Raw genomic sequence first — 15,691 nt, 5'->3', positions numbered from 1 at the left:
CCGTCTCACGTGATGATCGGACACGGCCTAGTTGATTCGGATCATGTAATCACGTAGATGACTAGAGGGACGTCTATCTGAGTGGGAGTACATGAGATGAACTTAATTATCCTAAACATAGTCAAAAGATCTTTGCAAATTATGTCGTAAGCTCGGGCTTTAGTTCCACTGTTTAGATATGTTCCTAGAGAAATATAGTTGAAAGTTGACAGTAGCGGTTATGCGGAGAGTAGAAAGCTTATGTCCTTAATTTACCGCTCAGTGTGCTGAACCCCAAACGTAGTCTGTGGGTGTTGTGAACATCGGACATACACATTTTGATAACTACGTGATAGTTCAGTTAAACGGTTTAGAGTTGAGGCACCAAAGACGTTTTCGAAACGTCACGGAACATATGAGATGTTTCGAGGGCTGAAATTGGGATTTCAAGCTCGTGCCCACGTCAAGAGGTATAAGACCTCCGACGATTTTCTTAGCCTGCAAACTAAGGGAGAAAAGCTCAGTCGTTGAGCTTGTGCTCAGATTGTCTGAGTGCAACAATCACTTGAATCGAGTGGGAGTTGATCTTCCAGATGAGATAGTGATGTTTCTCCAAAGTCATTGCCACCAAGCTGCTAGAGCTTCGTGATGAACTATAACATATGAGGGATAGATATGATGATCCTTGAGGTATTCACGATGTTTGACACCGCGAAAGTAGAAATCAAGAAGGAGCATCAATTGTTGATGGTTGGTGAAACCACTAGTTTCAAGAAGGGCAAGGGCAAGAAGGGATACTTCAAGAAACGGCAAATCAGCTGCTGCTATAGTGAAGAAACCCAAGGTTGAACCCAAACCCGAGACTAAGTGCTTCTGTAATAAGGGGAACAGCCACTGGAGCAGAATTACCCTAGATACTTGGTAGATAAGAAGGCTGGCAAGGTCGATAGAAGTATATTGGATATACATTATATTAATGTGTACTTTACTAGTACTCCTAGTAGCACCAGGGTATTAGATACCGGTTCGGTTGCCAAGTGTTAGTAACTCGAAATAAAAGCTACGGAATAAACGGAGACTAGCTAAAGGTGAGCTGACGATATGTGTTGGAAGTGTTTCCAAGGTTGATGTGATCAAGCATCGCACACTCCCTCTACCATCGAGATTTGGTGTTTGCGTTGAGCATAGACATGATTGGATTATGTCTATCGCAATACGGTTATTCATTTAAGGAGAATAATGGTTACTCTGTTTATTTGAATAATACCTTCAATGGTCTTGCACCTAAAAGAATGGTTTATTGAATCTCGATCATAGTGATACACATTTTCATGCCAAAGGATATAAGATAGTAATGATAGTACCACTTACTTGTGGCACTGCCATGTAAGTCATATTGGTGTAAAACACATGAAGAAGCTCCATGTTGATGGATCTTTGGACTCACTCATTTTTGAAAAGTTTGAGACATGCAAACCATGTCTATTGGTGTATACGCATGAAGAAACTCCATGCAGATGGATCGTTTGGACTCACTTGATTTTGAATCACTTGAGATATACAAATCATACCACATAGGCAAGATGACTGAAAAGCCTCGTTTTCAGTAAGATGGAACAAGATAACAACTTGTTGGAAGTAACACACTTTGATGTGTGTAGTCCAATGAGTATTGAGGCATGCAGTGAATATCGTTATGTTCTTACTTCACGGATGATTTAAGTAGATACTGAGTATATTTACTTGATGAAACACAAGTCTGAATTATTGAATGGTTCAAGTAATTTCAGAGTGAAGTTGAAGATCATTGTGACAAGAGGATAAAATGTCTATGATATGATCATAGAGATGAGTATCTGAGTTACGAGCTTTGGCACGCAATTAAGACATTGTGGAAATTGTTTCACAATTAATACCGCCTGGAACACCATAGAGTGATGGTGTGTCCGAACATCATAGTTGCACCCTATTGGATATGGTGCGTACCATGATGTCTCTTATTGAATTACCACTATCGTTCATGGGTTAGGCATTAGAGACAACCGCACTCAGTTTAATAGGGCACCACGTAATTCCGTTGAGACAACACCATTTGAACTATGGGTTGGAGAAACCTAAGTTGTCGTTTCTTAAAAGTTTGGGGCTGCGACGCTTATGTGAAAAAGGTTTCATCGTGATAAGCTCGAACCCAAAACGGATAAATACATCTTCATAGGATACCCAAAATGGTTGGGTATACCTCCTATCTCAGATCCGGAAGCAAAACTAATTGTTTCTAGACACGGGTCCTTTCTCGAGGAAAAGTTTCTGTCGAAAGAATTGAGTGGGAGGATGGTGGAGACTTGATGAGGTTATTTAACCGTCACTTCAACTAGTGTGCAGCAGGGCGCAGGAAGTTGTTCTTGTGGCGCCTACACCAATTGAAGTAGAAGCTTATGATAGTGATCATGAAGTTTCGGATCAAGTCACTACCGTACCTCGTAGGGTGACAAGGATGTGTACTACTTAGAGGTCATGTTGCTAGACAACAATGAACCTACGAGCTATGGAGAAGCGATGGTGGGTCGGGATTCCGACGAATGGCTCGAGGCCATAAAATCCGAGAAAGGATCCATGACTTTGGAAGAAATACTTGATGGCCGTAAGACCGTTGGGTACAAATGGATTTTAAAAGGAAGACAGATAATGATGGTAAGAATCGCCATTAAGAAAGCTTGACTTGTCGTTAAGATGTTTTCTGACAAGTTCAAGGAGTTGACTACGGTGAGGCTTTCTCACTCGTAGTGATGCTAAGAGTCTGTTGGAAATGGATTAGCAGTTACTGCATTATTTATGAAATCTTGCAGACAGAATGTCAAAACATTGTTTCCTCTACAGTTTTCTTGAGGAAAGGTTGTATGTGATACAACCAGAAGGTTTTGACAATCTTGAAGAACACTAATAAATATGCAAAACTCCAGCAATCCTTCTAAGGACTGGAGTAAGCATCTCGGAGTTGGAACATATGCTTTGATGGGATGATCAAAGATTTTGGGTTTATACAAAAGTTTATGAGAAACTTGTATTTCCAAAGAAGTGAGTGGGAGCACTATAGAATTTCTGATGAGTATATGTTGTTGACATATTGTTGATCAGAAATGATGTAGAATTTCTGCAAAGCATATAGGGTTATTTGAAAGGTGTTTTTCAATAGAAAACCTGGATTAAGCTGCTTGAACATTGAGCATCAAGATCTATGAGGATAGATCAAAAATGCTAATTGGTACTTTCAAATGAGCACATACCTTGACATGATCTTGAAGGTGTTCAAGATGGATCAGTCAAAGAAGGAGTTCTTGCCTGATTTGTAAGGTATGAAGTTAAGAGTTAAAGCTCGACCACGGCAGAAGAGAGAGAAAGGACGAAGGTCGTCCCCTATGCTTCAGACGTAGGCTCTATAGTATGCTATGCTGTGTACCGCACCGGAAGTGTGCCTTGCCATGAGTCAAGGGGTACAAGAATGATCCAGGAATGGATCATTGGACAGCGGTCAAAATTGTCCTTGGAGTAAATAAAGGACATGTTTCTCGATTATGGAGGTGATAAAGAGTTCGGCGTAAAGGGTTACGTCGATGCAAGCTTTAACACCTATCCGAGTGACTCTGAGTAGCAAACCAGACACGTATAGTGGAGCAACCATTTGGAATAGCCCCAAGTGGAGCGTGGAAGCAGCATTTACAATATGACATAGAGAATTGCGAAGTATGTACGGATCTGAATGTTGCAGACCCATTGACTAAAACCTCTCCTACAAGCAAAACATGATCAAACCCTAGAACTCATTGAGTCTTAATCACATGATGATGTGAACTGGTTTAGTGACACTAGTAAACTCTTTGGACGTTGGTCACATGGCGATGTGACCTGTGAGTGTTAATCACATGGCGATGTGAACTAGATTATTGACTCTAGTGCAAGTGGGAGACTGTTGGAAATATGCCCTAGAGGCAATTAGTTATTATTATATTTCCTTGTTCATGATAATCATTTATTATCCATGCTATAATTGTATTGATAGGAAACTCAGATACATGTGTGGGTACATAGACAACACCGTGTCCCTAGTAAGCCTCTAGTTGACTAGCTCATTGATCAATAGATGGTTACGGTTTCCTGACCATGGACATTGGATGTCGTTGATAACGGGATCACATCATTAGCAGAATGATGTGATGGACAAGACCCAATCCTAAGCCTAGCACAAAGATTGTGTAGTTCGTATGCTAAAGCTTTTCTAAAGTATCATTTCCTTAGACCATGAGATTGTGCAACTCCCGGATATCGTAGGAATGCTTTGGGTGTACCAAACGTCACAACGTAACTGGGTGGCTATAAAGGTGCACTACAAGTATCTCCGAAAGTGTCTGTTGGGTTGGCACGAATCAAGACTGGGATTTGTCACTCCGTGTAAATGGAGAGGTATCTCTGGGCCCACTCGGTAGGACATCATCATAATGTGCACAATGTGACCAAGGGGTTGATCACGGGATGATGTGTTACGGAACGAGTAAAGAGACTTGCCGGTAATGAGATTGAACAAGGTATCGGCATACCGACGATCGAATCTCGCGCAAGTACAATACCGTTAGACAAAGGGAATTGTATACGGGATCAATGGAGTCCTTGACATCATGGTTGATCCGATGAGATCATCGTGGAACATGTGGGAGCCAACATGGGTATCCAGATCCCGCTGTTGGTTATTGACCGGAGAACGTCTCGGTCATGTCTGCATGGTTCCCAAACCCGTAGGGTCTACACACTTAAGGTTCGATGACGCTAGGGTTATAAAGGAAGTTTGTATGTGGTTACCGAATGTTGTTCGGAGTCCCGGATGAGATCCCGGACGTCACGAGGAGTTCCGAAATGGTCCAGAGGTAAAGATTTATATATGGGAAGTCTTGTTTTGGTCGCCGGAAAAGTTTCGCGCATTATCGGTATTGTACCGGGAGTGCCGAAAGGGGTCCGGGGGTCCACCAGGGGTCCACCTGCCCCGGGGGGGTCCACATAGGCTGTAGGGGTGTGCGCCTTGGCCTATATGGGCCAAGGGCACCAGCCCCAAGAGGCCCATGCGCCAAGAGATAAGGGAAAGGGAGGGTCCTAAAGGGGGAAGGCACCTCCTAGGTGCCTTGGGGAGAATGGACTCCTCCCTAGCCGCACCCTTCCTTGGAGGAAGGGCCAAGGCTGAGCCCCCCCCTCTCCCTTGCCCCTATATATAGTGGAGGGGAGGGAGGGCAGCCGCACCTGAAGCCCTGGCGCCTCCCTCCCTCACGTGACACCTCCTCCTCTCCCGCAGGTGCTTAGCGAAGCCCTGCAGGATTGCCACGCTCCTCCACCACCACCATGCCGTTGTGCTGCTGCTGGATGGAGTCTTCCTCAACCTCTCCCTCTCTCCTTGCTGGATCAAGGCGTGGGAGACGTCACCGGGCTGTACGTGTGTTGAACGCGGAGGTGCCGTCCGTTCGGCACCAGGATCTCCGGTGATTTGGATCACGACGAGTACGACTCCTTCAACCCCGTTCTCTTGAACGCTTCCACTTAGCGATCTACAAGGGTATGTAGATGCACTCTCCTTCCCCTCGTTGCTGGTTTCTCCATAGATAGATCTTGGTGACACGTAGGAAAATTTTGAATTTCTGCTACATTCCCCAACAATGGCACCTTTTGAAGCCTTGTACGGGCGGAGATGTCGTACTTCATTAAATTGGTCAGAAACAGGAGACAGTCATATCTTCGGCCCAGACATACTCAAAGAAGCGGAGGAGAAAGTTAGGCTAATCAGGGACCGACTCAAGACAGCTCAAAGCCGACAAAAGAGTTATTACGATCGAAAACATTGGGAAGTCAGCTTTAAACCCGGTGAATATGTGTACCTACGGGTATCTCCTATGAGGGGCCTGCAACGGTTCAAAGTTAAAGGAAAGCTAGCACCAAGATTTATCGGACCATTCTGTGTAGTTGCACGAAGAGGCATAGTAGCCTACCAGCTAGACCTACCCGAAGAGTTGTCAGACGTCCACAACGTGGTCCACGTCTCATAGTTGAGGAAATGTGTAAGCAACCCAGAGAAGCATGTGTCTCATGACGATATTGAGATGCAACCGGACCTCACCTATAGGGAACGTCCAGTAAAAATATTGGAGGAGTCTGAAAGGAGAACCCGTCAAAAAACAATTATGTTTTTCAAAGTTAAGTGGAGCAATCACACCGAGGACGAAGCAACATGGGAAAGAGAGGATTTTCTTCGAACAGAGTACCCACACCTCCTTGAGGATCAGCTGAAATCTCGGGGACGAGATTTTTCCTAAGGGGGTAGGTGTTGTAACACTCCAAAATTTTTTGATTTGGTTTTTAAAAATCTTTATTTGATTTAAAGGAGGTTATTTAAAATTTTTTAGAAGGACTCTTCTTCTCAGATTTTTTTGACAAATATTTTTTTATGAGTCCTTCTCAATATTGATTTTTGGTCTTGAGTGTTTTTTAGCATATGATGAGTCAACACAGAGAATCTTGGGTTTTCTTAATATTTCTTTTATTTAAAAACAATATCCCTATGACTTATGGATTGATTCTTCCCAATTCAAAAAATTTCTCTTGCCATGACCTAGGTTATAAATTCTCTTCCAAAACCCACCCCCTACTTTGGTTCAAGTCAAATATCCAACTCCAGCAAGTTTCAACCCATTTTTGATTTTTATTCTATTCATTTTATCCCCAAAACTATTTCTGTCTTTTACTTTGGACCTAGGTGACTCAAAAAGGAAATACATGATTCCTTTTGAGTTTTGGTCCCAAATAAACCCCTATGGCTAGTCTTTAGTACCCTCAACCTAGATCCATCAAGATCCACTGGTCCAGAATTCAAAATTTTCAAAATTTGCTTGCTGCAAGTTTGAACCAGATTTGCCAAATTTGGTAAAATTCATTCTTCTGCTTCTCCAAAAATTCTGAGTAAAATCAGGCAGCCCCTAGATGCATTGAGAGGTCACCTCACCAAAGATCAACTCCAGAAAAACTTTCCTCATGCCAAAAACCTTTCATCGAACACCTGGCGTGCACTGTTTCGGTCAAAGTTCAGAAAATTCAGAGTTTTAGTGTTTGGGTTTAGTCGACAGTGTTGTTTTCTTCAGAGCACGACGTCAGTCTCACCAGTGCCCGCGTTGGCACCTTGCCCACTCGTCCTTCTCCTTATCCAGTGCGCCGAACGATCATTTGGACGGGCGCAAGCGTTGGTGGCGACGTGTCCCGCCAGCGCCGGCGTCTTCTGCGGTGGCAGAACCACCCGTGGCGGGCAGCAGGGGCCAGCCCCGCCTTTCGGCGCCGTCCAGCACCGCCCAAGCCACCAGAGGCCTCTGCGTGGCCATCCCCTCCCCCATGCATGCTGCAGCACCGTCGCCATGGCCTGAGAGGTGCAGAGCATGCTCTCTGCCGCCGCCGTGCCCGTGAGGCCGTTCCGTCGAGAACGTAGAGTATCACCCAAGTCAGGCCAAGTTTAGCCCTTGAACGGATCAAGTAGACCAATGCGATGACGCCCAGCCACCTAAACCACCTGCCCAACCACTGCCTCGTTGTAATCACTCACCGGAGTTATCCAGATCTCGGCAACCACCTCGGGCCGGCTATAAATAGTGCCCCGAGCTTGCCTTCGACCAGGCATCACCCCTCCACCTCACCAGAACGACGCCCAGTCACTAGGAGGGCCTCAAGGAGGTCTTCTTCCCCGACTCCGGCCGCCCCGTTCTGCCTCGGGCTTCGGCACGATTCTCTCCGGTGAGGACACCTCCGCCTCCCAGACTGCGTCAGAAACCTTCTAGTGCACCCACTCTTCTGACCCTAGCCTCAATTTGACGCCTACAGCTCTCCTCGGCGAGATACACCACCACCTGAACCGCCGTCCGCCGGAGTGAAGGCCGCCGTTGACGTGGTGCTCGCCGACGACCAACTCCACCACCCACAGACGCGGGAGAGCACCGTGAGTCCGTAGGTACCATCCACTCCCCCTACCTCGCCGTGGATCGATGCTGGCGACCACCGCAGCCCTCGGGCGTTGGTGGACTCTGTTTTGAAATTCAAACCTGACGGGTGGGACCCCCTCGTCAGCTTTTTATTTTTTTCGAACCGTTTTATGAAAACACCTTCGGGCAAAGTATGTGTTTCCTTTAGGTTGGCGTATTTACAACTGAAGCATTTTCTGTTTTTCTAAACTAGCCCCTTGAAGTTTTCTGTTTCATTATAGATGAGTCCCTGGACTAAAACCTTAATAACTTAAAAAAAGATGATTTAGAACTGATTCTTTTTCTGCCATATTTATTTTTCGGTCTAATTTTTTATCATATTTATTAAAAAATATTTGGAACAAGTTTTATGCACACCCGGTATTTACGTTAGCATGCAATTTCTTTATACCGTAGATACCGGAGGAGGTGACGGGACTGCAAACTTCACCGAGCTAGACTCCGACTACTCCGAACCAGGAAAGCATGTTTGAACCTTTGATATGATGAGTGTCTGGCATATTTGCTTGAGTAGTTACTTCATGGCATGTTTATATAAGCATCAGTGGTTATTATATTGCATGCAAGGCAACTACAAGTGAGCTTCGAAACTTGTTGTGTCATTTGATGGGAGGTAACATGATCATGTGAAGACATGAAAGGTGGTAAGTTGGTATTGTGGAAGCATGCCAGTCTTATGTCGACCGTTTAACTCCAGTGTTAACGTGGATCAAGTCATGTTCCCGTTCGTCCCCTTTTCGTGCTGCCACATGTCTTCTATTTAGAATGCGGTCTAGTCAGTTGCAAACCTCTTTCCTCGTACACACCAAATAGAGGGGCCGTGATGAGGGTTCCATGGCCCTGGATTAAAGCCCGTCATCCGGTCAAGGGGCATGGGTGTTTCTGGTTGGGACCGAGAGGGGGGCACCCCTTAGAGCGCGCGATATAAATTTGATCTCATGCTATTCGAGGTTGTGGCCTCCCCGTCTTAAAGTTTTTCTTGAACGTTGCCTAGGGTGATTCCTGGCAGCGGGATGTGGAATGGGTGTGTAATGGTTAGATGAGTTTCTTCTAAAATACCGTAAATGGAACTAGTCCTTTGTGACTACGGAAATCCGTTGACTGTGGGTAAAGTGTACAAACTCTGCAGAGTCAAAACCATTCGAGTAACCGTGTCCACTGTCAAGGACTGTGATCAACATACCAGTGTCAGTATCAGTCTCATCGTCAGTCTCAGTGTCAGTTTCAGTGATAATCTCTGGTGAACAAACATGAGTAGTAAACCCGGCTGAATATCATTTTCCTGTGGACGGACTAAGCAGCTTACTATTATATATTGAGTACTGCTTTGGGATGATTTAAATTTATGAACTACTTGAATTCGAATGGTGAAATATAAGCCCTTTATGTGATGTCGCTCAGACGTCCGACTGTGGCATTCTTGTTGTTTATTTTTGTTATAAGACCTTTATGTGATGTCGCTTAGACGTCTGACCGTGGCATTCTTGTTATTAATTTTTGTTACAAGCCCTTTATGTGATGTCGCTCAGACATCCGACTGTGGCATCAATGTTATTTACTTTCATTATAAGCCCTTTTCGAGATGTCGCTTAGACGTCCGACTGTGGCACGCACTGTCTTTTATATTTTTAATGCAAGCCCTTTATGTGGTGTCGCCCTGACGCCCGACTGCGGCATGTTAATTTATTTTTACCTTTCGAGGTGTCGCTTCAGACACCCGATCGGTCTTCAATTATTTTTATTGGGATTTCGGGAGGACTACCGCCTGACTTCCTTTTTATTTAACATGCCGTGCACATTCATTATCTGAGTGTGCATTACTAATCTACTCATGTGCATCATGTTGGCATTTTTTATATCTTATGTCCAAACTGTCTTGCGAGTTCATTCAAAGTACTCATCTGGCTTGTTGATTTGGCCAGATATCGACGAAGGCGATCTTATGGATGAAGAGTACGATAGCGAGTCCGACGCCTAGAGGAGTCCCAGTCAGTCCCATGCGATCCTGGAATTGGTCACTTGTATCATATACGCTTCTTCAACCAAATAAAATCATAGAGCCACACTCCAGCGCTCGATGAGCTGTAAGATTTAGGAGTCATGTCACCCACGTCACTGTGACATATCCACCACCACTTTTATTACGAGTCAGTAGTTATGCCACCATACTCCTTGTGTCATATCCGCCTTTATGTACAATAACGGCGTGCTTGTAATAAATTGTCGAGCCGCCTCAGCTCAACCTTGTATAATATTTAGTACTACTGGATTTCTGTATCAAGGATTTGTCTACTAGTAAGGAAGTTTTTCCTATACTGGTCCGATAAAAGGGTCGGTTTCTCAATAAATGTTTTATTGGAAAACCGGTCCTGACAAAGGGGCCAAAGAGAGTTTGTGCCAAGCACAGCTCAAACATAGGCACCCACTAAGCACATCTCAAAATGTTACTTGGGGGCTCTTTGTGCAAAGCAACAAAGAGTTTGAAAGGACCCTTGTAATAGGCTATCAAGCCAGGCTTGGAAGCCAGGTGTATTCACCTAAAACCCCAGGTTAACCTGCCTTCATCAAGTAAGCCACTCCGTCCAGGTAGTCTTGGTACGACCCGCCGAACGTTTGACAAGTCAATCTAATATAGACCCTGAACTTGTCAAAGTTAAAACGACGATTGGTTAATGTGAGGTCCATCTTAAAAGGCTTTGTCAAATGGTTTAACTCAGCGGCCTGGCAGCCCATGAAAAGCCTCGAATTTGGGCCTGGCAGCCCTTCAAAACCTCGACTACAAGATTCTATTTGCCTTTATTTGTCAAGTCTTTTCTCTTTTTATAAGATTTTATGATAAAACCGGTGTCTATTGACCCGACCCAACTATAAGTCATCAATTTGACCCGGTGTTTATTAACCCGGTTTGGCTTTCAGCTATAAGTTGTTAGACCACATTCAATTATAAACCGGTGCTTGTTAACCCGGCCTGCCATTGAATATAAGTCGCCAGGATGATCGTTCGGTGTTTATCATAACTCGACATGGCTTAAGTATAAACTAGCAAAGCATGGTGAAGAGTTATCAGCACTCCATATTTGGGTTATCACCCTTACTACAAGAAAGTTGGTAAACCAACGATGTGATTCAATATCACAGGTATGATATATTTCATATTTTATTATCCTTGCAGCCTTGGTTATAAACCCTGGCTTTATATTGGGCATTATGACCCGTCTAGCGGTAAACCGCTAGGACAATTTTTTCAGTCTTTCATATGCAGAAATAGGATTGCATAAAATTGCTAAGGCACATAAGCAAACACAGCAACAATCATGACGGATTAAACAGTATTATGCAGCAGTGCACGTTGGCAACTGATCAAACAAGTATTTCAACTAGCCTATTACACTACTAGGGAAAAGCCTATACACAGAATCTTACCAGCAGCGCTCCCTAAAATACCACGCTACTGCTATTTAGCAGCAGCACGTGTTAGAGAAACGTGATGCTGACAGGAAAATAGCAGTAGCGCGTCCACCGCGAACCGCGCTGCTCCTATAATTGCCATGACCTTGCCCCCCCCGCTAGTTATAGCAGTAGCGCACTTTATTGAACAGCGCTACTGCTATAGAAGTTAGCAGCAGCGCACTTATGGGAAAACAGCTACTGCTAAGATCATCCCACAAGTTTAGTCCCACCTCGCTCCATGCACAGGGTGTTTACCACCTTAAATATGTTATTTCTGAAACTACCACAACCAATTGGTCTTCAGTGAACTCTATGTGTAAAATTTGTGGCTGCAATATGAGTCCTCTCCGGTTCCTACCGGATAGGACTCATATCGACAATTCAGATTGTACACAAAAAGATCATTGATGGCCAATGTATTTTTGCATTGACGTATTTTTTGTATAGTTACACTTAGCAGTAGCGGTTTATGTGTAACGCGCTACTGCTATTCTGATTATCTGTAGCGCGTTTCGGCAAACGCGCTACAACTATCCCTACCTTATCCCCACGCACACGACCGGCGCCCTCACTCACAGTCTCACTCTTGCCCCCTGTGCCGATAACCGTCGTCGTGCGTCGCCGCCGCCGTCGCCTTCGTCCGTCCGCCGCCGAGGTACTCCCCTCCATCCGTCCCTCCTCCCTCCTCCTCGCACATCCTCCCTCCGCCTACGGCCGCCCCTCCCTCCTCCGCCGCCGCCCTCCTCCCTCCGCCTGCGGCCGCCCTCTCCCTCCTCCACCGGCAGCCCTCCTCCCACCGCCCTCGACCTCGCCGCCCCTAGCTACCTCTCCGCCGCCCCCACCCCCTGCCACTAGTTAGTACTAGATTTAGTAGTTGTAGATGTTAATTTTGGGGTTCATAGCTAGTACTAGATGTTAATTTAGTTAGTACTAGATTTTTAGTAGTAGTAGATGTTAATTTAGGGTTCATAACTAGTTTAGTAAGTAAATTAATAAACTAGTTGAAGTAGTTGAATTAATAGAACTAATGTATTTTTAGTAAGATAATTAATATAACTAGTTGAACTACTTTATTTTTAGAAAGAACTAGTTTTTTCTATTTATAGTAAGTTTATACTTAGTAAGAACTAGTTGAATTAATAAAACCAATTGAACATGTCATATTTGTTGTTATTTTTTAGTTTAAGCAATTATTTGAGATGTATTAGTGATAACTTATATGGTTTCAGGTGACCACCGTCGTCCCCGTCACCAACCCCCTCCGACATCCCCGCCGTCGTCCCCGTCACCGACCCCCTCCGACATCCCCGCCGTCGTCCCATTCACCGACCCCCTCCGACATCAAGGTGAGACCAGCCAAATATCCTTGTATATCTTGTGTTGTTGCTCAAATAGGATATGTGGTTGCTCAAGTGGCCCTTCATGTTCAGTTTACATCTCCGAGTGGCCTATTTTTTTCTGGAGTGTTGATTAATTTCTGTTCCGGTAAATTTCAGGCGCTCGATATGTCGTTTTTTAGCAATGGTCATGCTGGATTTTTTCGTGAATTCTGGCATGACTTGTGCTAGAATATGTACAAGTTTAATCTTTGAATTATGAACGTAGGAAATGTCGTACTCGGACGACGACAGTCTCCCAGGGGAGTGTAGCTGGTGCCACGATGATCGAGGTATGTGCGACAGGTTCGTTCGGCTGGACGAAGATCGGCGCTTCAGCATTAAGCTCGAGGAGACCTTCGATTGTGAAACGGTACATAACAACGACAAGTGTTTTTTCATAATTAAGCATGACTTCAACTATTTCAACGTCTAATTTTCATATTTTACAATTCGACTAGCTTATCCCATGCCATGCAAGACGCTATGTCTTGGAGAGGATGGGTTTTGAAGACCATGAAAATTTCGAAACAAAGAAAATACACCTAAGGACCCATCATGATATGGATTTTGAAGTAAATCTGTGCAATGCTCAGAGCGTAACCCATTTTGGTTGCCAAAATTGGGAAGCACTTTGCAAAATGTATGGTTTTTATGAGGGTATGATTGTCACCATGGATCTTGGTGATCCTGACATCGAGCAAGACAATATGGACATTTGGGTCCTTGTTGATACGCTTCTGATTGTACCGCTATGTGAGTTTCTCAAACATAGTTATTAACTAATTTATAGTGTTTATTTTAAAATAGTTGATAGCTTATTTCCAGTGACAGCTTATTTTGATTCTTCAAAGACTGTGCGGAAGATGGTAGATAAAACCCACTACACCGATGCCACCGAGTTAACGTATAAGGAGAAAAATCATCTGATCGCATTTTGTACTCTTCTTGAGAATTACAATAACTATTATCAAACTCCTCCAAATTATGGTGAATACGTGCCACTAGTGCATGTGTTGAACCATGGTAACTTCTCTGGAGATACCCTGGTAAGATTTTTTACTATTATGACATCCGTGCATCTTTGGCATACTTCTAAAACTAGTACATCATTGCTAACTATGAAGTTATTATTATGTTTTTCAACAGAAACTCCCGATGGATTGTGTGCCTCATCTGATGTCTCTGCATGGTCGCCTCTCAGTTCTGAACATACTGCCAGGTAAATCTACGAAGCTCACCTGTGCATATCGGATTTCTAAAACCCGTGAACACATGTTCATCAAAGAATGGAAGAAATGTATGGACATTCGCAAGGAGGTTCTTGGAAGTAACATTCAGCGAAAGGCAAGAATTGGAGACAGGCTAATCTCCATTCTCCATAATGGAGAGTTAGGGGCTATCTTGTTTTTTGCTATTTTACCTTAGAAAATGTAGTAGGTCTTAATCGAATGTAATAGGTCCTATGAGGTACAATATGTTTATTATGTGGTAATGTGTTAGAGTTGATAATGATGATCTTGAGGAGGTGTTATGTGATGTCAATGATGTAAACGATGATCTTGAGGAGGTGTTATATGACAATGATGTATTATGATGACAAGTTGTTAATGATATGATGATGATGATATTATTATATCATTGGGTGAAAGAACCGCGGATTAGTTTAAAGTGGATGGACATCCACTTGAAACTAATCTGCGGTTCTTTCCCCCCGTGATGTAATAACTCATTATGATGCAAAAACAATCTCTAAATTCCTGTTGTATGAAAACTTGTGTAAAGGTGTATGAATACAACATGAAATAAAAAAGAAACAAAATACTAAATAATAGTAGTAGCGCGGGAAAGGAGAAGCACTACTACTAATTACCAGTAGCGCGGTTCTGAAGAAGCGCTACTACTAAGTCAATTTATCTGTAGCGTGGGTCCAGGCGCACTATTGCTAAGCATTAGCTGTAGCGCCTTATCAGTAGCGCTCCAGCCCGCGTTACTGATAGGCCTAAAACCCGCGCTGCTGCTAGGCTTTTCCCCAGTAGTGTTACAAGGCGCTTTAATGCCAAAAAGAATAATTGTTCATCACACGGATCGCAGTGAGCATAACCTAAACCGGCTCCCGGATCATGATGCATCACCGGGCTGATGTGAAGACTGTGGATCGTTCTGGGTCGGTTCATCCTCCTCTTCTTCACCCAGCAGCTAGAAGTCAATGGTTGACCAATCGATCCCAGTTAACGCTCTGGATACAGCTTCATCATTTATAAGGGTGGACGGTTCAACATCAGGGGCATAAGTGTGCTTACGGATTGGCGGGATAAGGTCTTGCACATCATAAGTTGGTGCACTGAGCCGCTTCTTGTCGGCATCATAAACTGACTGATAGAATGACAAATCAGTGTCTTCAGCCAGTTTGCTTGCCAATGGACGCATCACTCTTGTTATGGCCCTGAGTTCATCATTGTCAAACTCTGACCCGTCCTCTTTGATGCTTGGATAATCATCCCCTATGTCAGACAGGTCAAGATCAGATATTCATGCCTTGGCCCGGGTCAATATAGTAAGAGCACCGGCCCTAGCAGCTAATCTTTTTAATTCCTCAATACGAGCAGACATCATGGATAATTTTTCCAGTGTCTCCTTGATCAAAGTTGGGGCGGTTTATTATGTGAAGCTGTGCAGATGACTCGTTGAGCACTGGAATATAGCTGCTCTATCAGTGTATAGGCAGCCTTCAGCTTTTTACGCATGTCCGAGCCAAGATGAACAATGCTGTCAAATATTAGTAAACAGACAACATCATGCAGATTGTTACACACAAACTAGTGAAGCAGA

The sequence above is a fragment of the Triticum dicoccoides genome, chromosome 6B (genome assembly GCF_002162155.2).
Source record: "Triticum dicoccoides isolate Atlit2015 ecotype Zavitan chromosome 6B, WEW_v2.0, whole genome shotgun sequence".
Classification (NCBI taxonomy): domain Eukaryota; kingdom Viridiplantae; phylum Streptophyta; class Magnoliopsida; order Poales; family Poaceae; genus Triticum; species Triticum dicoccoides.
This window is presented reverse-complemented; position numbering follows the sequence as displayed.